Raw genomic sequence first — 23,087 nt, forward strand, 5'->3', positions numbered from 1 at the left:
TCAGCCTCCCAAGTACTTAGGACTATAACCGTGTGCCACCACGCCTGGCCATTACTATATTTATTTATTTATTTATTTATTTATTTATTTATTTATTTATTGGTGGTAGTGGGGTTCCTGGAAGACCTTCTACCTCCGGGCTACACTCCCAGACCTTTTTTACATTTTTATTTGGAAATAGGGTCTCCTAAGCTGGCTTCGAACCTGTGCGATCCTCCTGTCTCAGCCTCCCAAGCGCGGGGATTACAAGCGTGGGCCACCACGCCCGGCTACTATTTATTTTTTTTTGGTGGTTCTGGTGGTAGAGCCCAAAGGCTTTCTATCTCCAAGCTATACTCCCAGACCTATTTTATATTTTATTTGGGAACAGGGTCTCATTAAGTTGCTGAGAGCCTCACTAAGTAGCTGAGGCTGGCTTTGAACCTGTGTGATCCTCCTGTCTCAGCCTCCCAAGTACTTGAATTACAAGCGTGTGCCACTACGCCCGGTTCTATTTATTTATTTTAAACAGGGTCTCACTACGTTGCAGAAGGCCTCACTAAATTGCTAAGTCTGGCGGTGAACCTGCAATCCTCCTGTCTCAGCCTCCTGAGTACTGAGATTACAGGTATGCTCCACCATGCCTGGCCTACTAGGAAACATTTTCCTGGCAGGAAAAGTGTTTTAAGGCCCTAATAACACTTATCTGATGTCTTGATTTTCAGGAGTAACCTATTATTTAATTATTAAATTAAATTGGGTAAATACAAAATATAATTAATGCTTTTTGCTTGTGTTTGTTTTTGGCGGTACTAGGGTTCATTGAAGCCCTTCTACCTCTGGGCTACACTCCCAGACCTATTTTTTTATATTTTTATTTGGAAACAGGGTCTCTTAAGCCAGCAAGACTGGCTACAAACCTACGCGATCCTCCTGTCTCAACCTCCCAAGCGCAGGGATTACAAGCGTGCACCACTACGCCCAGCGTAATTAATGCTTTAAAATGCTCTTGTGGGAGGCTGAGACAGGAAGATCGCACAGGTTTGAAGCCATCCTCAGCTACTGAGTAAGGCTCTCAGCAACTTAGTGAGACCCTGTTTCCAAACAAAGTATAAAAATAGGTCTGGGAGTATAGCCCGGAGGTAGAAAAAACCCTGGGTTCCACTCCCAGTAAAACAAAAATAAATTAATTAATTAATAATAATGCTCTTGGCTTTTCTTTTTTTTTTTTTTTTTTTTGGTGGTACTGGGGTTCCTGGAAGCCTGTCTATCTCCGGGCTACACTCCCAGACCTATTTTATTTTTGGAAACAGGGTCTCCTAAGCCAGCGCGGCTGGCTTCGAACCTGCGTGATCCTCCTGTCTCTGCCTCCCAAGCACCGGGATTACAAGCATGAGCCACCACGCCCGGCCTTGCTCTTGGCTTTTCAAAATAACATTTGGGTCTATTATATGGACTTCTACATTTTTGTATTGTTAGGGTCCGAGAGTCACCCCCTTACCCAAATAACGAAGGACACACCAAGGTTGCAACTCACAAGCAGAGTTTATAGTGCTGCAGCTCTCACTGGCATGCCAGGGTCGAGACTCCTTCACTAGCTTGACTGTCAGTAGAGGAATTGCCCAGCAGCTACCAGAGGGAGCCTCTGGCCGAGCTAGCGTTCAGCCTCAGTAGACAGCAAGGAAAGTGGTCGGAGCTCGACCCTGAGCACACTTCAGGCTCTATTTTTATAGCCCCTGGAGGGGTGGTTACACACGTCACAGCCCGCCAAAAGGTAGGATATAACCAATCAGATAAAAAGGTAAACAAGTACAACCAATAATTTCAAAAGAAAGCACACACACACTTGAATTACAGCAAATAGTCTTAAATGACAGCCTTTCTACGTCACTGCCCGCCAAAGAGTGACTTTCTCTTTCATGCTTGGTTACTATGGCAACCTTCAGCTCGGCCCCTGAGTACTGACCGTTTGAGGAGCCCTCCGGGTGCTTCCTTGAGATAAAGTTGCGGTGAGCTTGGGCCTCACTTCCAAGAAAAATAGCTTCATTCCCTAAATTACTTTATACTATTTTAAAATATCTCAAACTTTAAAAAACAATTCTTAACATCAAGAATTTTGAAAAACAAGTCTATCCTTAAAATAATTTCTAATAGTAACCTAGGTTTTTAAATTAAAACAACTTTTAACATTAAGGTAGCTGGGACATAAGCAAGCAGTTTCACAGAAGCCAGAACTCAGGCAGTTATCATAAGCAGGAACTTACAAGTTGTACTTTATATTGGCAAGTGGGGTTACCGAAGCAGAGACTCACAGTTAATTCTTCACATTTTAATTTTATCAGGAGAGGGGAATGTTTCCTTACAGTACTCTCACATGTTTTTGTTACTCTCTTACTTCTACAAGGGTCCTATTTTAATTCTAATATCCTGCTTTCTTATTTCTAGTAGATTCCCTATACTAGTATTGTCAATATCTTAGATTCTTCTTCCTGCATTCCTTCATTTCCCCCTTTTTCTGTTTATACTGAGGATTCTTCCTCAGCTGTATTTGTGTCCAAAAGGTCATAATGACTTTTGAGGACCAAGAGTTGTACCGCGCTTACACGGTTTTTCACAAAGGCTATGAGTTGATTTATAGCACATGGGCCTATGATAAGAATAAGAACTATAACGATTAGGGGCCCAGCCAAGGCCGAGAGAAGGGTCACCAACCATGGGGAAAAATTATACCATGATTCAAACCATCCTTGTTGGGCCTCCCTTTCCTTTTGACGTTTTTGTAATCCTTCCCTCACTTTAGCCATGGAGTCACGCACCACTCCTGTATGATCCGCATAGAAACAGCATTCTTCACCTAGAGCAGCACATAGTCCACCCTGCTTGAGGAACAAGAGATCTAGTCCTCTCCGATTCTGGAGTACAACTTCAGAGAGGGACGTTAGGGATTTTTCCAGTGCAGAAACAGACTGCTCCATGTGCGCTATGTCCTTGTCTATTGCCGACCTTAAGGTAGCCAGGCCATGTTTCTGGGTGGCCAAGGCGGCGATTCCTGTCCCTGCTCCCGCAAGCCCAAGTCCTATTATTACTGAAACAGTAATAGCAGTAATTGGTTCCCTTTTAGGTCTACGAAGGGCTCTTAATTGGCTTATTTGTGTTCTCTCATTCCAATAGTTAAAGGGGACATCTCCTCTATAATATAAGAGGCGGGGCACTATCATTACAATCATACAGAATTCTTGGGAGGGATCGAATACTGTGGTGGTGATATGGGAAGTTATCCCAGTTGAAGAACAGGCCCACCACAGATCTTGTTTGGGGCTTACCCAGGTATTGGCACTCCAATTTGGAGAGGGCAGGGAGGTGGCACACAACTGTTGTTTGTCCTGAGGGACCTTCCCCACACATGTTCCTCTACCTGCTATTTCAGTTATTGAATTTAAGCCCACAGGCTGCTGTTTCCAATTGGTTGGGGTTTCCTTGCTAATGTTATATGTCCCTTCTATTCCTACTGCTTCATAGAAAGGTAAGGTGGGTTCATAACATAGCCAACATGACCCTGTATAATTTGGAGCAGTGTGATTAAGGGTGTTATAAACGGCCTTAGCCATCGACCATAGTGGGGTGGTCCACCCCGCCTTTAGAGCTATTGAGGTAGGGGTGGTAGTGGTCGTGGTGGTAATAGGAATTCTGGTGACTAGCTTTGGGCCTAGTTGGGCAGGTTTCCTAGCAGGTTCTGCCGGTTGTTCTACTGTTAAGAGTAGTTGGGCAAGAACCGCACGGCCGGGTATTATTGTTGTAAAGAAGCTAGGAACCTCAGAACCCATGTGCATTCCAACTACTTCAGTTGTAGGGGACAAGACTATACCCCAAGTGAACCCTCGCTCCCATCGATTTTCTGCTTTACCCATCTCCGTAAAATGGATTTTGACTATATTAGCCTCCTCCTTAGAGCCTTCAATTGGATACGGGTTAATGAATTTCATTAATATTAAGCCCGAGTTAACTAACCCCCTTTGGTTTTGTCCGTCTGCTGCGATGACGCAATCCCAATGAGCACAATGGGATTTTTGTACGCCTCCACATTTTTCCCTTAAGTTTACCGATTGATGTTCTGGACATACCCAAAATCCTTTCTTTCTCATGTCCTCACGGGTTATAAGTTTTCTTTTAGGGTCAGTTATGGCATTAACACCCCCCATTATTGTTTCCAGATTAAAATATAAGTCCGGAAACCACGTCAGTGGGGGCGCCACCTTGGACGTTGAATTCCATACCTCATGGGTTACTGCATTTCTAAACACCCAAGTTTGTTTAACCGGCCTATGCGGGTTACCAAAATGGGGAGGGTTCAAGGGAGTAGCCTCAGTCTGGTTCAGCATCATTCCGAGGAGAAGAGACAGGAGGAGAGGACCCGCCATCATCCTTTCTTCTGGTTAGATGTAACTTCAGTGGGTTGGAGAGATGTCTCTGGACGGTCCACTCGTTGGTTGCTTTCCTTATCTCATTAGGTTGTGCTTTTCTTGCATGGGAAAAGTGCACCCAAGGTCCAATGCCGTCAACCTTTAAAGCAGTAGGAGTGGCAAACAAGACAACATAAGGTCCCTTCCATCGAGGTTCCAAAGTCTTTGACTGGTGTCTTTTGACCCAAACCATATCCCCTGGGATTATGCCATGTTTTGGGTTCGATTGTACATCCTTATCATGATAGGCCTGAATAAGGGGCCAGATTGTTTGCTGGACTGTAGCCAGGGCTTCCAGCATGGTTAGATAATTTGGAGCCAGATTTTTCTCCCCTGGTGGCGCCATGGCGCGCTGAATGATGGGAGGAGGTGCCCCATACATGATTTCGAAGGGAGTTAGGCCGTGAATGTATGGGGAATTTCGAACCCGAAAGATGGCTAAGGGAAGGAGTGTCACCCAGTCACCGCCAGTCTCTGTTACCAATTTAGTTAAGGTCTCCTTTAAGGTCCGATTCATCCTCTCTACCTGCCCAGAGCTCTGGGGGTTATATTCACAATGTAATTTCCAATCAATCCCCATGGCTTGAGCTAGTCCTTGGAGGACTTTACTAATGAAAGCCGGACCGTTATCAGACCCAATGGCCTGTGGGATCCCATAGCGGGGAATGATTTCTTCCAACAAGGCTTTAGCTACCACCTGACTTGTTTCCCTCTTTGTGGGAAATGCTTCTACCCACCCCGAGAAAGTATCCACTAATACTAATAGATATCTGTACCCAAATTTGCCCGGTTTTACCTCAGTAAAGTCCACCTCCCAACTCCTTCCTGGTGCCCTCCCGGTTATTCGAATACCTGTATGTATATTCTTTTGCAAGGCTGGCTTCATCATGATACAGCTTACACAGCGATCTACTACCTGTCGAGCTATACTTGCTTGATGGGGAAACCGGAGCTGGGCTGCAGAGAATAGAGTTAGTAGTTTTTTCCATCCCAAGTGGGATGTTTGGTGGAGGTTAGCGAGAAGAAAATGTCCCAAATCTTGTGGCAAAATCAGTTTTCCATCACAGTCTCTGTGCCACTCCCTAGTATTTATAGGATCCCTCAGTCCTAAATGTCTTTTTATCCAATTCAAGTCCTCTGGGGAGTAATTTGGCTGAGGGGGCAAAGCTGGTAACTCAGGAAGAGGCAGACTCACCAGAGCCATGACTTCTGGCTTATTCGCATCGCTAGGATGTTGTTGCACCTCACCCCAATCTTCTGCAGCCACTCGTCTGGCCTCCGCATCTGCTTGCCGGTTACCAATTGCTTCGGGGGTGTTAGCGGATTGATGTCCTGGGATATGCATCACAGCCACAGCTTTTGGTTTATTCACAGCAGTTAACAACCGCTGTACTTCAGCCAAGTTTTTGAGTTCTCGGCCTTCTGCAGAGCGAAATCCCCGCTCCCGGTAGATGGCGCCATGCACATGCACAGTTCCAAATGCATACCGGCTGTCCGTGTAAATATTAACACGTCTTCCTTTGGCTCGCTCAAGAGCCTCAGCCATCGCCACTAGTTCTGCCTTTTGGGCTGATGTCCCGGGAGGCAGAGCACTGCTCCAGATTACCTCTCCATCCTGACTCACCACTGCTGCCCCAGCTCGCCGCTGTCCGTTCTGCACGAAACTGCTACCATCTGTATACCAACATAGTTCACAGTTCAGCAAAGGGACATCTTGTAAATCCCCTCGTATCTGAGCGACCTCAGACAAGACTTCCGTGCAATTATGAAGGGGTTGCTCCAGGTCTGGCGTGGGCAGCAGGGTGGCTGGATTCAAGATCACTGGATCCGTGAAGGTGATCCTAGGTGAATCCAGCAACAGTCCCTGGTAATGAGTTAGTCTGGCATTTGTCATCCATTTGCCTGGAGGCTGCCTTAGGACTCCTTCCACTGGGTGGGGAGCGGTTATTTGCAGATTTTGTCCAAACGTTAATTTATCTGCATCTTTGACAAGAACTGCTATAGCTGCGATGATGCGGAGGCATGGGGGCCACCCGGCTGCCACCGCATCCAGTCTCTTTGACAGGTAGGCTACTGGCCTTTTCCATGGTCCCAGCCGCTGGGTTAACACCCCTTTTGCTACTCCTCCTCGTTCGTCCACAAACAGGACGAATGGCTTTAGAGGATCAGGCAAGGTTAATGCAGGAGCCTGTAAGAGGGCTCTTTTAAGATGATCAAATGCCTGTTGATGTTCCCTGGTCCATTGCCACTGTTTAGTCTCTTTGGTAGCCTCATAGAGGGGCCTGGCCACCTCCGCAAAATTAGGTATCCATAGTCGACAAAACCCGGCAGACCCCAGGAATTCTCTTACCTTTCGAGCGGAGGTAGGGGTCGGGATATGAAGAACGGTTTTCTTCATTTCGTCAGTCAGCCATCGCGCTCCATCCCTTAGTATGTATCCCAGGTATGTGACCGTCTGTTGGCAAATCTGTGCCTTTTTAGCACTGGCACGATACCCCAGGGCCCCCAACTCCTCTAGTAGCTGGCCTGTCGCTTCCAAGCATTCCTGTCTAGTAGCTGCCGCTAGCAGCAAATCATCAACATACTGTAGCAAAGTCACGTGAGGATGAGTCTGTCGGAAATGCTCCAGATCCTGGCTAAGGGCCTCATTAAAAAGAGTGGGGGAATTCTTGAATCCCTGGGGGAGCCTGGTCCACGTTAATTGGCCTATCTTTCCCCCTTTTTCTTCTTGCCACTCAAAAGCAAACAATGGTTGGCTAACCTCAGCCAATCTTAAACTAAAATACGCATCCTTTAAATCGAGAGTCGTGTACCAAATTAGTATTGGGGAAAGATGGCTCAAAATTGTGTAGGGATTAGGCACGGTTGGGTGTATGTCTTCAGTTCTTTCATTGATCTTTCTAAGATCCTGCACTGGTCGATAATCTGTTCCTCCTGGCTTTTTGACTGGGAGGAGAGGGGTGTTCCATGCCGAATGACAGGGCCTGAGGACTCCAGCTCTCAGCAGTCTATGGATATGAGGCGCTATCCCTCGTCGTGCTTCCTCGGGCATTGGATATTGTTTAACCCTTATAGGTTGGGCAGTAGCTTTCAATTCCACTATGATTGGAGCCACATGCTTGGCTAGTCCTACGCCTGTTATTTCAGCCCAGGCATTGGGGTAGCGCTCTAACCATATTGTCATATCCTCCTGATCTCTTAATTCCTTCCCTTGCTCTTTAAATAAACGGTATTCATCATTTAGTGACAAGGTTAGGACATGTAATGGCTGGCCATCTCCGTCAGTAACCTTAATTCCTTCCGGCTCAAAATGGATACGGGCATTTACCTTAGTAAGCAAATCTCTTCCCAATAATGGGGCTGGGCTTTCAGGAACCACCAGAAATGAGTGAGTGACCTGATGTTTCCCCAAATGAACAGTTCGTTTATTTGTCCATGAACAAAGTTTCGAGCCAGTGGCCCCCTGGACCACACTAGTTCTTTGGTTATCTAGCTTTCCCCACGACTGGTTTAATACAGAATATTGTGCTCCGGTGTCTACCATGAATCCCACCGGTTTCCCCTCCACTGTTAAAGTTACCCAAGACTCGGGGAGGGGAGTCGAGCCCTGACCCCCTCATTGTTTTTCTCCCACTAAGAGACCCTTGGCTTGTTCCACCGCTCTTTCCCTTTCCCTTTTAAAATTATAATTGTTTCCCCTTCTTTCCCTTTCTTGAAGTTTTGGGCAGTTATGCTTCCAGTGCCCATAACCCCTGCATCCTGCACACTGGTTCCTGTCTAACCTAGTAAAGTTTTTGTTCCTTAGCTTATATTCATCCCTGTCCTTGATTCCTGCCAAAAAGATTCGAGCTATTTCTTTCTGCTGCTTTCGGTTTTCCCTTGCTTGGAATTCACGATCTTCCCTTCTAATTTTCTCCTGGACCTCCCTATCTTCCTTTCTTAACCTTTCCTCTCTCTCTTCCTTAGTCTCTCTGGTATTAAATACTTTCTCTGCTATTTGCATCATTTCTCCCACAGTTAACTCTCCCAGATTCTCCTGTTTGCTTAATTTCTTTCTGATATCAGGAGCTGCCTGACTAATGAAAGAAAGTATAATGGCTGATCGATGTTCGTCTGCCTTTGGATTTATTGGGGTATACTGCCTATAAGCATCGTACAAACGCTCTAAAAATGCGGCCGGGCTTTCAGTGTCTCCTTGAACAACAGCTTTTACTTTGGAAAAATTAGTAGGCTGCCTGGCAGCTGCTTGGAGACCGGTCATTAGAGTCTGGCGGTATACTCGGAGACGCTCCCTACCTCGTGCGTCCCTGAAGTCCCAGTCTGGGCGGTTGAGAGGGAAGGTGTCCTCAATCTCATTCTGGAGTGTGGTGGGTCTCCCATTCTCGCCGAGAACATTCTTTCTGGCTTCGTTGATAATGCGCTCCCTTTCTTCAGTGGTGAAGAGTGTTTTCAACAGCTGCTGGCAGTCATCCCAGGTGGGGCAATGGGTATGCATGATAGATTCTAATAATCCTATAAGACACTTAGGATCTTCAGAGAAAGGGGGGTTCTGGGTTCTCCAGTTATATAGGTCACTGGAGGAGAAAGGCCAATACTGATAAAGGTGATTCCCTTCCGGTCCCCCCTGTCCAGTGGCACGAACTGGGAGAACCGAGACCTCCTCCTCTTGTGTTGAGGAGGTGGGCTCCTGTTCCTCTTCCTGTCTTTGGAGCCCCCTAGTTCGTGGTCTACGACCTCTGTCCTGGTTCTGAGATACGGGTGCTGAAGAGGAGGGCCTGGCCACACTATTAGGTCCCTCAGCTGCCTGTTCTGCCTGGGCGTAGGGAGGTGGTCTGGCTATATCTAAATCTAGTAAAGAAGGGTATAAGGGCGAGCTTTCCGGCAGTACTGGGGCGGAAAATTTCTCCCCAAGAGAGTTAGAGGCTCCTGTGGCTCCCTTCTTTTCCTGGACTACTAGGGCTGCATTGCCAATAGTTTGCAGAATTGGCCGGAGCCAGGAAGGGGGCTCTTGAACTATGTCCTCCCAGACCAAGATATAAGGGAATTGGTCAGGATGGCCCTGGCTACCCGGCTGCGTGATGATTGTTTTGACCTTTGAAATTAAGCCTGGGGAAAATGATCCCTGTGGTGGCCATCCAACTCCAAGAGCTGGCCATTCAACAGAGCAGAGAGTATTAAACTTACCTTTCTTGATAATCAGGCCCTTTTCTTGAGCTTCTTTTTGGACCTCCGAGAAGTGGGAAAGCATGAGACCTCTGGGCGTAACCTGGGCTTGCCCCATCGTTAACTAATTTATTCTAGTTTTTTTTTTTTTTTTTTTTTTTTTTATGTCTCTAAGTTGGGTGGAGGAGTTATGAGTCTAGGGGTCTTATTTTAGACTCTGGTGGCTAGTTCTTCATCCAAGTTGCTCCCCCCAGTCCTTAAGGGCTACAGGTGGTCGGAAAGCCACCCGGGCAACCGGTAGAAGTCCTTCGCCTATACCAGAGTCTGGGATGGGTTTTCCTAGTGTGTCGGGTCTGCAAGTGTGCTGTATTAAGGAGGGGACTCCACCAGGTTTTTGGCCAGGTGTCGTATGCCTCCACAGTGCCTCAGGTAAAAAAACCTGCCCTCTCTAGCAGAGGTAGGCTCGTCCGGAGTGCTGGGCGACCACCCCTCATGTGCACTCCCCTGGCGGACTGTTAGAATTTAATTTTTAATAGATGTCGTTGCTCAACTCCACCCAAGATTAGCCCTTCCTGACACGGATACCTTAATATAACAACCAATAAATGCCCTAACTAATTAGACATATTAATTTGTTATTATTATTAAAACCCAATTATAATAAACTACTTGCAATAAAACTTTTACTTATTTCTATTACTGGTACCAGTATTCTAATAAAAAAATTATAATAAGCACAGGAATTGCAATTCCAATAACACACATCATTTGTTTCCACTCACTCCATGCTCTCCATTCATACGGACCGGTCCTTCTCACATTTACACCACACTTACTGCTAGGATCCTGGATGAGGCCAAATGGTGTCCACTTCGCCGGCTGCAGGTCGATCAGCTCGAGCACTTCTTCGTTCGCCAGGACGGCTTCGTTGCTAGCTCAGGGGTTTCCACAAGAATCCCCTCTCCAATGAGACTTGAAAAAGTCTCTGGAGGTCACTTAGGTCTTACACGACGTCTCGTTGCCTAAGCCCCCTCTCTCCTCCTCAGGCCTTACACGACGTCTCGTTGCCTGAGGGGTGACAGAGGTCACGAGGGCCTTATACGGCGTCCCGTTGCCCCCGCCTTTTCCTCTGTCTCTTCCCAGGTCTTACACGACGTCTCGTTGCCTGAGGTCCGTTGTAGTTAAACTCCTGCCCTTGGGGTCGTTCGCTAGGTGGGGGGAGGGATCTCGGTGGGACCTCCAGATGTTAGGGTCCGAGAGTCACCCCCTTACCCAAATAACGAAGGACACACCAAGGTTGCAACTCACAAGCAGAGTTTATAGTGCTGCAGCTCTCACTGGCATGCCAGGGTCGAGACTCCTTCACTAGCTTGACTGTCAGTAGAGGAATTGCCCAGCAGCTACCAGAGGGAGCCTCTGGCCGAGCTAGCGTTCAGCCTCAGTAGACAGCAAGGAAAGTGGTCGGAGCTCGACCCTGAGCACACTTCAGGCTCTATTTTTATAGCCCCTGGAGGGGTGGTTACACACGTCACAGCCCGCCAAAAGGTAGGATATAACCAATCAGATAAAAAGGTAAACAAGTACAACCAATAATTTCAAAAGAAAGCACACACACACTTGAATTACAGCAAATAGTCTTAAATGACAGCCTTTCTACGTCACTGCCCGCCAAAGAGTGACTTTCTCTTTCATGCTTGGTTACTATGGCAACCTTCAGCTCGCCCCTGAGTACTGACCGTTTGAGGAGCCCTCCGGGTGCTTCCTTGAGATAAAGTTGCGGTGAGCTTGGGCCTCACTTCCAAGAAAAATAGCTTCATTCCCTAAATTACTTTATACTATTTTAAAATATCTCAAACTTTAAAAAACAATTCTTAACATCAAGAATTTTGAAAAACAAGTCTATCCTTAAAATAATTTCTAATAGTAACCTAGGTTTTTAAATTAAAACAACTTTTAACATTAAGGTAGCTGGGACATAAGCAAGCAGTTTCACAGAAGCCAGAACTCAGGCAGTTATCATAAGCAGGAACTTACAAGTTGTACTTTATATTGGCAAGTGGGGTTACCGAAGCAGAGACTCACAGTTAATTCTTCACATTTTAATTTTATCAGGAGAGGGGAATGTTTCCTTACAGTACTCTCACATGTTTTTGTTACTCTCTTACTTCTACAAGGGTCCTATTTTAATTCTAATATCCTGCTTTCTTATTTCTAGTAGATTCCCTATACTAGTATTGTCAATATCTTAGATTCTTCTTCCTGCATTCCTTCAGTATATAGCAAAACAATATTGTGGAATGGCTTTATTTTTAGGCCTTTACTAAAAGAAAACAAAAGTTGCTGGAAATCAGGGTTCAGGTCAATGCATAATTTTGTTTACATCGCTTTAATGGGGACACTATTTATTCTTTTACCTGAGCACCCTAAAAATTTGGAGACAATGATCAGACCAATAAAACATTTCTTAACAGTCCTTAGCTGATAGAGCTGCATGGAGATTTTTCAAACCCTCTAGAAAAAGAGGCCAAATTTTATAATGATGCCAAGAACTGGGCTCTACTTCCCGAGTTTCATTCCCTTACTGGTCATCATCCTGCAAAAACTAAACACAGACTAAGTGTAATTCCAGTACTTGGGAAGCTGAGACAGGAGGATCACGCAGGTCTGAAGCCAGCCCCAGCTACTTCGTGAGGGAGGCTCTCAGCAACGTAGTGAGACCCTGTTTCCAAAGAAAATATAAAATAGGTCTGGGAGTGTAGCCCAGAGAGAGAAAGCCCCTGGGCTCCATTCCCAGTACTAAAAGAAAAAAGAAAAAAAAAAAGAAAAAGAAAGAAAAAAGGAAAAAGGAAAAGGAAAAGGAAAAGAAAGAAAGGAAGAAGGAAAGAAAGAAGGTTAAAGGAAAGGGAAATGCTTTTAGGTAGAAAAGGATTTCATATGGTAAGATCTTTGTTCAAAATAACTGTGTTATCCCAGCCGGGCATGGTGGTGCACACTTGTAATCCCCGGGCTTGGGAGGCTGAGACCGGAGGATCACACAGGTTCGAAGCCAGCCTCAGCTACTTAGTGAGGCTCTCGGCAACTTAGTGAGACCCTGTTTCCAAATAAAATATAAAAAAATATGTCTGAGCCGGGCATGGTGGCACACGCTTATAATCCCAACATTCAGTAGGCTAAGACCTGAGGATCCCGGTTCGCGGACAGCCTCGGCTACTTAGTGAGGCCCTCTGCAACTCAGTGAGACCAGGTTTCAAAATAAAGAATAAAAAGTAGGGCAGGGGGTATAGCTCAGAGGTAGAATGCCCTTGGGTTCCATCCCCAGAACTGAAAAAAAAAAAAAAAAAAAAGGTCTGGGAATATAGCTCAGAGGTAGAAGGCCTCTGGGTTCCAGTACCACCACCAAAAACAAACAAACAAACAAAACAAAAATACAAAAAATAACAAAAACAAAACAAAACAATTGTGTTATCCCAAAGGGAAAAGAGGAAGAAAACCAAAATCAGACTATTAAGCAAGTCACAGAGGGTTGGGGGAAATTACAAATAATTTGTAAAGGGTAAAACTTTATGAAAAAAAATTGTATATAATAAAGCTGGTTAGAATTAAAAGGCATTATGTAAAGAATTTTCTAAAAATCACATTAAATGCATTGCTTCTATTTAAAATAATTTTTGGTGGTACTGGGGATGGAACCCAGGGGCATTCTACCTCTGAGCTGCACCCCCAGCCCTTTATTATTATTATTATTATTATTATTATTATTATTACTATTATTATTTATTTTGAAACCGGGTCTCACTGAGTTGCAAAGGACCTCACTAAGTAGCTGAGGCTGTCTGTGAACCACGATCCTTCTATCTCAGCCTCCCAAATGCTGGGATTACAAGTGTGCGCCACCACACCTGGCTCAATTTGGTTTTCTTAAGATATTGATCTATTTTGGTAAAATTTTACAAAAACAAGGCTACAGAACAAAAATTTTACATTTTAAGGTAATTTCCTGTGTTTCCTGCTATCTCTTGACAATAATATTTTAGATATATGTGTTCCCAAAATGTAAAGTACTTTTTTTTTTTTTTTGGTGGTACTGGAGATGGAACCCTTCTACCTCTGAGCTATACTCCCCAGACCTATTTTATATTTTTTTATTTGGAAACAGGATCTCTTAAACCAGCACGGCTGGCTTCAAACCTGCGTGATCCTCCTGTCTCTGCCTCCCAAGCAGGGGGATTACAGGTGTGTGCAACCAGACTTGGCCTGTACAGTATTTCTAAAATATAAAACATAAAACTATGTAACTGTTGTTTGTTAATGTTTAACAAAAATACAATTCCCAGCCAGGCTGGTGGCCCACACTTGTAATCCCAGCATTTGGGAGGCTGAGACCAGAGGATCACGGTTCGCAGACAGCCTCAGCTACTTAGTGAAGCCCTCCGCAACTTAGTGAGACCCTGTTTCAAAATAAAGAATAATCTGGGCATGGCACGCTTGTAATCCCCGCGCTTGGGAGGCAGAGACAGAAGGATCGCACAGGTTCGAAGCCAGCCACGCTGGGTAAGAGACCCTGTTTAAAAAAAAAAAACAGTATAAAAATAGGTCTGGGAGTGTAGCCTGGAGGTAGAAGGGCTTCCAGGAACCTCAGTACCACAAAATAAAGAATAAAAAAAAATTGGGCAGGGGGTGTAGCTCGGAGGTCAAATGCCTCTGGGTTCCATCCCCAGACCCGAAAAAAAAAAAATTACAATTCCCAAACAGTGCTTTGAAATAATAGCTGCACCTACAAGATAGCTTAGAAAGACTGTTGAAACTGACCTTATAGGTGTTCAACAACTGAGATTAGAGAACAATCAGGAAATAAAAGGGATAAGGAAAAATCAACCAATATTTTGGCCTCCAAGGTAAAGTAGGTTCCAGGGGAAGAGCTCACTAAGGTCCCTGAAACTCCGGTGAGTCATATGACCTCCCCAAACAGGGAGATCATGAAGGCCCCAGAAACTGGGAGCAGTACATATTCTGAAAACAGAGGATCATCAGAGAGGAAAGTGTCCTCTCTGCTTCAAGGGAAGCCAAATGGTCAGCAAGACCATAACCCATCCCGGCAGATGGCATAGCTGGTAAAGTCTCATCCAGTCCCACAGAGTAATCCTGAGGAGTCTTCATTAAACTTAACAGCAAAAAAACAAAACAAAACAAAACTTGTTTTTCTAATTTGTGTTTCCCCAACTTAGGGCTATGTGCTTGGTCTTGAATACCCAGCAGAACAGTATAACCAGAGGCAAATTTGCTATTTCAGGGGCAACAAAAAAGAGCTATACTAAAGCCATTTATACTCACAAAATAAGATATAACACCACTGCCCAAAACCTCCCTCCAGTTAAATTCTTATAAGATGCTGTGAAGTTAAACCAGGCATCCTTGAGGCTGTGCAGGTCCAGCACCATCAGACACTACAAAAAGCGGAGATCCCTATTTCTGTAAACTCCTGGAGGATCTGAGTCCTGTCAATATCCTACAGAAAGAAAGAAAAAGAAAAAAACCTGTTTAAGCCAATTTTAAAACAACGTGCCTGATTTTCTTTTTTTCAGGCTTTGCACACCAAGAACTTTTCACAGTGTTTTCTATGATGACTAATGGCCTATTGCAAATAAGTTGGCTACCTGGCCTCCAACTTAAAATGTTATCAGGTGGATGGTCCAAGGTAAAAGTCATAGAACAAATCATTATAGCACAATGTCTCTCCAGGTTATTATATAAAATACTACCATATCAATTTTTTTCGGTACTGGGGATGGAACCCAGGGACCTTCTACCTCCGGGCTACACTCCCCGACCTACTTTATATTTTTTATTTGGAAACAGGGTCTCTTTAAGCCAGCGGAGGCTGGCTTCGAACCTGCGTGATCCTCCTGTCTCAGCCTCCCAAGCGCGGGGATTACTAGCGTGCGCCGCTACGCCTGGCTCTACTAAATCAATTTTTCATGTAGATGCAAACTGAACTACCATGAATGACTGAATCAAGATAACCAGGCTTCTTCAGTCCTCCAGCTACAGACAAATTCCTGGTTCCACAATCATCTAGATCACCCACCCTGAAACCCTGACTGCCAATACTCCGACGGCACCCCCTCCCAGTCCAAGCAGTTAGAGTGGTCATCGCCTCATTTCCCTGACAACGTTTGGGGTCACTTCATCAGAGGGGAGCCATGAGGAAGGGCAGAGGACCTGGGAACAGGAGGAATTGATAAGGCCACCTGCATCTACCAGTGGGGGGAGGTGAGAGACGGGGTGCACACCAGGAGATCAGGCCCCAGCAGACCTCGAAAGCAATTCAAATCAAGGATCTGGTCAAGACGTTGGTTCTTTAAGACCCAATTCTGACCCATCATAAAAGAGCAGACGGGGACCCTCAGTAAGGCTTAAGAGCTTTGGGAGTTACTCTCTCAGGGACCCCGCCACCACGTGTGTGTGGCCGAGCTGCTTTGTCTTCTATCTCCCCCGACTTAAAATAAACTTCCGTATTTCTATACTCTTCACGAGTCCTTGATCTTCTCTCACTGAAATCCACTGGACAAGAGTCCAAGTTCTGGGATTACAGGCGTGTCTTAGTAGTTTTTGTTTGTTTGTTTTTGTTTTGGTTTGGTTTTGCGGTACTGGGAATGGAACTCAGAGGCATTGTACCTCCAAGCTACACTCCCTGCCCTATTTTTATTCTTTATTTTGAAACAGGGCCTCACTAAGTTGTGGAGGGCCTCACTAAGTAGCTGAGGCTGGCTGTGGACCTGTGATCCTCCTGTCTCAGCCTCCCACGTACTGGGATTCCAAGTGTGCGCCACCATGCCCAGCTCTGTCAGGGTAGTTTAAAATTAAATTTGTGTGAACTTTGAAGATATTTAAGATATTGAGACCAGGCATTTAATCCCAGTACTTGGGAGGCTAAGACAGGAGGATGGCAGATTGGAGGCCAGCCTCAGCAATGTAGTGAGACTCTCAGCAACCTAGCAAGACCCTGTTTCAAAACAAACAAACAAACAAAACCAAAATTTAAAAAGGGCTGAGACAGAGGATTACAAGTTTGAGACCAGTCTTGACAATTTAGTAAGACCTTGTCTCAAAACATAAAAGAGCTGGGGATTTCACTTAATGATAGTCCTGGGTTCAATCCTCAATACTGTAAACAAATAAACAGACAAAGAACAAAAAACATAAGTTCTCTGCTTTATAAAACTAAAGTTATTCTTTTTATTTGTAAGTCATTCTAATGTTATAAAAAGTTTTATTATGCATGAGACTTAATATTTTCTTCTAGAATGTGTGTGTGTGTGTGTGTGTGTGTGTGTGTGTGTGTTGTACTATGGATTGAATCCAGCATTCTACTTCCGAAGTACACCCCAATTCCTTTTTATATTTTTTGTTTTGAAACAGGATCTCACTAGGTAGCTGAGAGTCTCACTAAATTACTGAGGATGTCCTCAAACCTGCATTCCTCCTGACTTAGCCTCACAAGTACTGGGATTACAGGTGTGTGCCACCATGCCCAGGATCTACTTCTAGTATTTTAATAGATTTTTGTGTGTGTGGTACTAGGGTTCCTGGAAACCCTTCTATCTCCGGGCTACACTCCCAGACACTTTTTTTTTTTTTAATTTGGAAGCAGGGTCTCTTAAGCCAGTGAGGCTGGCTTCGAACCTGCGTGATCCTCCTGTCTCTGCCTCCCATGCGAGGAGATTACAAGATTACAAGCGTGTGCCACCACGACCGGCTTAATAGATTTTAAAAAGTCAATTTGAGGGCTTGAAATACAGCTCAGCAGTAGAACACTTGCCTAGCATGTTCAAGGTCTTAGATTGGCCAGCACCTCACATACACAAATAATCGAAAAAAAATTTTTATTCTTTAATGCATCTGTTTTGGTTTTTTGTTTGTTTGTTTGTTTGTTGTTTTTTGTGGTACTGGGGATTAAACTCAGGATATTCTTCCTCCAACCTACACCCTCAGTCCTACTTTTTATTCTTTATTTTGAAACAGGGTCTCATTAAGTAGCAAAGGGCCTCACCAGGTTGCTGAGGCTGGTCGTGAACTTGTGATCCTCCCGTCTCAGCCTCCCATGTACTGGGATTACAAGCATGAGCCATCATGCCTGGCAATGCATGTGCTATTAATTTTTATGTAAGCTATGAGACATTATCTATTTTCTCCAAAATCAATACATATATAGAATACACCTCAATGATTTATGTATTCTCATTCTGGTATCACAGATTATTATATTGACAGTGTGTGTGTGTGTGTGTGTGTGTGTGTGTGTGTGTGTGTGTGTGTGTTTTACTGGGAACCCAAGAGGCATTCTACTTCTGAACTACACTCCCAGTCCTTTTTTCTTTTTCTTATTCTTTCTTTTTATTTACTTATTCATTTGTTTATTTATTTATTTATTTATTTATTTATTTATTTATTTATTTATTTGGTGGTACTGGGGTTCCTGGAAACCCTTCTGTCTCTGGGCTACACTTCCAGACCTATTTTTTATATTTTTATTTGGAAACAGGGTTTCTTAGGCCGGCGCGGCTGGCTTGGAACCTGCGCGATCCTCCTGTCTCTGCCTCCCAAGCGCGGGGATTACAAGCGTGCGCCACCATGCCCGGCCTTTTTATTTATTTATTTTTTGAAACAGGGTGTCGCTAAGTTGCAGAGGGCCTCACTAAGTTGCTGAGGCTAGTTTCAAACCTGCAGTTCTCCTGTCTCAGCCTCCCAAGTAGTGGGATTACAGGCATGTGCCTTCACAGATTTAGCGGTTATTTATTTATTTTTTAAATAACTGTGTGCTCAACATTTATCGCGGTTTGGAACTTCCTGCGTTGGATAATTTCTGCTTTATAAATCCCACCCCTCGCCAGGTGTGGTGGCGCTCCCTCCTAATCCCAGTACTTGGGAGGCTGAGACAGGAGGATCGCAGGAACCAAGCCAGCCTCAGCTACTTAGGCCCTACACAACCTAGTGAGACCCTATTTCAAAATAAAGAATAAGAAACAGGACTAAGGGTGTAGCTGAGAGATAGAATGCCTCTAGATTCAATGCCCATTACCACAAAAACAAAACAAAACAAAAACAGGTAAATTGCACGTGAATTATACCTCAGTAAAGCTATTCAAAGCCGGGCATGGTGGTACACACACCTTTAATCCCAGTACTTGGGAGACTGAGAGAGAAGGAGCGTAGGTTCGAGGACAGCCTTAGCAAGTAGTGAGACGCTCATCAACCTAGCAACACCCTATTCCAAAATAAAAAATTAAGTCGGGCATGATAGCTCACGCTTGTAATCCCAGCATTTGGGAGGCTGAGACAGGAGGATAGCGGTTTGAGGACAGCCTCGGCTACTTAGTGAGGCCCTCTGCAACTCAGTGAGACCCTGCTTCAAAATAAAGAATAAAAAATAGGGCTGGGGTGTAGCTTGGAAGTAGAATGCCCCTGGGTTCCATCCCCAATACCCCCCCACACACACACACACAATCCCACCCCAAGATCAACACCAGAAACCTAATTTCCCAGTCTCCCTTGCAGCCAAGGAATAGTCATGTGACATAGCCTCCACCAATTCAAACTATTTGCTTGAAGCTTTAGAAATAAATAACAGGCCGGGCGTGGTGGCACACACTTGTAATCCCCGCGCTTGGGAGGCAGAGACAGGAGGATCGCGCAGGTTCGAAGCCAGCCGCGTGCGCTGGCTTAGGAGACCCTGTTTCCAAATTAAAAAAAAAAAAAATGTAGAAATAGGTCTGGGAGTGTAGTCCGGAGGTAGAAGGGCTTCCAGGAACCCCAGTACCACCACCAAAAAAAAAAAAAAAAAAAAAAAAAGAAAGAAATAACAGGAGGGAGCAGGCCGTGTGTTGAATTGGTGTGCTAGTGAGGATGACAACAGACACTCAGCTTTGGGGCTGGCAAAGCCGTGAGGTTGAGTTCCAGGCACGAATGTGGCGCCGGAGCTGGTGACAGCAGTGGGTGAATTGATTTCTGTCTTTGGCCTCAGTGAGTGTGGCCCTGTGCCCTGCAGTGGGAAGACTGGTTTTCTCATCAGATCAGTTCTACCACATGTCTGGGCACCATTCCTGGGGGCTCAGCTTCGCAGAAGCTCTCAGAGTTACCCAATGCAGGAGATAAATGCCTTTTCTTTGAAAAGTAGCTACAGTAGGTGTTTTTGCTTTTGTTTTTGTTCTGTAGTGATGCGGATTGAACCCAGGGGTATTCTACATCTGAACTATACTTTCAGCCCTATGTTATTTTTATTTTGAAACAGGGTCTTGCTAGGTTGATGATCACTAAGTCAATGAGAATCTCACTACTTGCTGAGGCTGTTCTCGAACCTGCAATCCTCCTCTCCGCCTCCCAAGCACTAGGATTATAGACATGTGCCACTGTGCCCAGCTCTACAGTAGGTTTTTTTTTTGTTTGTTTTTGTTTTTGTTTTTTTTGTTTTTTGTTTTTGAATATTTAAAGAAGTTTATTAGAAAGCTAGAAATACAGAAAATAGAAACACAGCTCCATACCAGATTGGCATGGAGGGGTGACTCAAAATGAATACACCCTCTACAGTAGAGTTTGATGTTGCTAATTAGGAATGTTGGCTGACACACGGGAAAACCAAATTACAGAAGAAAGACATTGTATTCAGAACAAATTTTGGCCTGGGGTTTAAACTGAACATTTACATATTTATTTATTTACTTTATATTTGTGTTGGTACTGAAGATTGAGCCAGGGTGGGGGGGTTCTATCTCTGAGTTATACCCCAGCCTTGTTTATTTTGAAACAGAGTCTTGCTGAGTTGCTGAGGATGGCCTTGAAACTGATCCTCCTGCTTCAACTGATAGGTCGGGTCCCTCCCCCTCTCCTCATGGGACCCTGCAGCTGGGACAGGGGGAAGAACCTCAGACGCCAGAAGCAGAGATGGGGTAGACTCTAGATGTCATAAGAGGACCAGATGTCACAGGGTAAACTCCAGATGTCACGAGAGGACCGGCATTCTCCCACTTTGCTAGACCCTCCCCCAAACCCCAGCTACATAAATACCCTCACTTCCTCTCTGCAGCGTGACTCTGCTGACCGATAGCCTCTCCACCCTCTCCCACACACAATATCAGTCTGTAGACCTTGACCGGGAGCGACAGACCTTTAACAAAAGGGGCCTGGTCTCACATTCCTTTGCTGGATTATGTCTCCTTTGTGACCCTCGACTCAATTTCAACATTATAGCAACATCCCAAGTACAGGAATTATAAGGCATGTGCCACTGCACTCGCTGAATTTTTCATTAAATTTCATTATATTTTGCTTCTAGGGATTCTACCTCCAAGCTACACCTCCAGACCTTTTTATATTTTATTTTTGAACCAGAATCTCTCTAAGCTGCTGAGGCTCACTTTGAACCTAGAATCCTTTCTTCTCAGACACCCAAGTACTAGGATTATAGGCGTGCATCACCAGGCCGAGATGACCCTTGATATTTGAACTGATTCAAGTGGGTCAACAACATCAGCAGCCCTGGGGACTTTGTTAGAAATAAATAATATCAGACCTACTCCAGTCCTGCCAAATACAACGTGTGTGTGTGTGTGTGTGTGTGTGTGTGTGTGTGTGTGTGTCTGGGACACATTTGCATTTATCAGAATCTCCAGAGGATTTGTAAACAAAGATTGAGAGCCGGGCGTGGCAGGGCACGCTTGTAATCCCAGCATTCAGGAGGCTGAGAGGAGGATCGCAGTTTAAGGACAGCTTCAGCTACTTAGTGAGGCCCTTCACAACTCAGTGAGACCCTGTTTCAAAAATACAAAAAAAAAAAAAAAAAAGAACAAAAATAGGGCTGGGGGTGTAACTCAGAGGTTGAACGCCCCTGGGTTTCATCCCTAGTACCGGAAAAAATAATAATAATACTAATAAAAAAAAAGTAAAGATTGAGAAGCCATGGTCTGGGGAACAATGACTTCTAACCCTGGCTGCACTTTAAAGCCACTTGGGGACCACTTAAAAATACTGATGTCCGTTTCCATCTTCCACAGCAACAATTAATTGACTCAGGCAAGAGAGGAGGTTACCAGCACAGGGCAAAAGGTTGCTGGGGAAAAAGGTTACTCATAGGAGGTCACTAACTCATTGCAAAAGGGAAATAATTACCATCTCAGCGGACAAATTTGGCAGACACTATAATGAAGACCGCCTTTGCTAAAGGCAAAACTCTTCACTTGGGCCAGCAGATGTTCACTGAGTAAGGAGAGGCAGGATAAAGCTTAGCATCTCTGCCTCCATTTTATCTCTGATTCCTTTATTATCTTAAACTTCGGGTCAGATCCCTGCTCAGCTCTGCACACTGGCATGTTAACCATTTAAGGAGTATTCCTCTAAAGCTGATAATCTACCCCTTTGAGGCTGAAGATGCCAGGATAAGAGTAAGGAGGAGATTTTCAAGATATGCAGGGACAGTCAGCTGCCAGCTTTTGCAGCTGCAGTTACAGACACCCTGGAGAGGCGTCTGGAAGTCTTCAGTCATTGCCTGGCACTTTCCAGCATCAGCGGAGCCGGAGCCTCTCAGGCAGACTGCCCCACGATAGGACTGAGCAGTCACCTGAGGGGGACCAAACAGTCCTCCTTCCAGGATCACACGTCTGACAGATAAATATTCAGTGAAGTAAAAGCAGATGGCGGCTCAAGTTGTAAAGGCTGCTCTGGAACTGAGACAGGAGGATCGCAGCAGGCTCCAGGCCAGTTTCTGCAACTTAGCAAGGCCCTGATTCAAAATAAAAGAGGGCTGCTGGTGTAGCTCTCAGATGTAGAATGCCCGTGGATTCAATCCCCAGTTAAAAAAAAAAAAAGTTTCTTTCCTGCTTTTCACCATTACTTTTCCTGTTTGGTTGGAGGGGTCAGTGGCCAGACCTCATATGCAGGGATACTCAGAGTTAGGCCTCTTGCCTAGGACTCTGGTAACAATACCTCATAAACAAGTGACAAAAGGTTTTGCGAATAACAGATCAAAGTGATATTCTGAGCCTCCTGGTGAGATGGCACGAGATTACATCATCTATGTAGAACTCCTGCTAAAAAATGATAAACGCTGAATTTAATAATGAAAGAAAAAAACCAGACAAATCCAAATCAAGAGACAGCCTGTCAAACAGCTCCCCCCAACTCAAAAACGTCAATTTCACAAGAGTCAAAGAAGACAGAGTCAAGCGTGGTGGCACAGCCTGTAATCCCAATACTTGGGAGGCTGAGACAGGAGGATAAAAGGTTTGAATCCAGCCTCAGCAACTCAGTGAGGCTCTCAGCAACTTAGGCCCTGTTTCCAAATAAAAAAAATAAAATAGGGCTGGGGGTATAGCTTGAAGGTAAAGTTCCCCTGGATTTTTTTTCCATCTCCAGGGCCACAGAAGTAGAAAGAGGAGGAAAAGGAAGAGGAAGAGGAAGAGGAAGAGGAAGAGGAAGAGGAAGAGGAAGAGGAGG

Source organism: Muscardinus avellanarius (genome assembly GCF_963383645.1).
Source record: "Muscardinus avellanarius genome assembly, chromosome: 10".
In the NCBI taxonomy this organism is placed as follows: Eukaryota; Metazoa; Chordata; class Mammalia; order Rodentia; family Gliridae; genus Muscardinus; species Muscardinus avellanarius.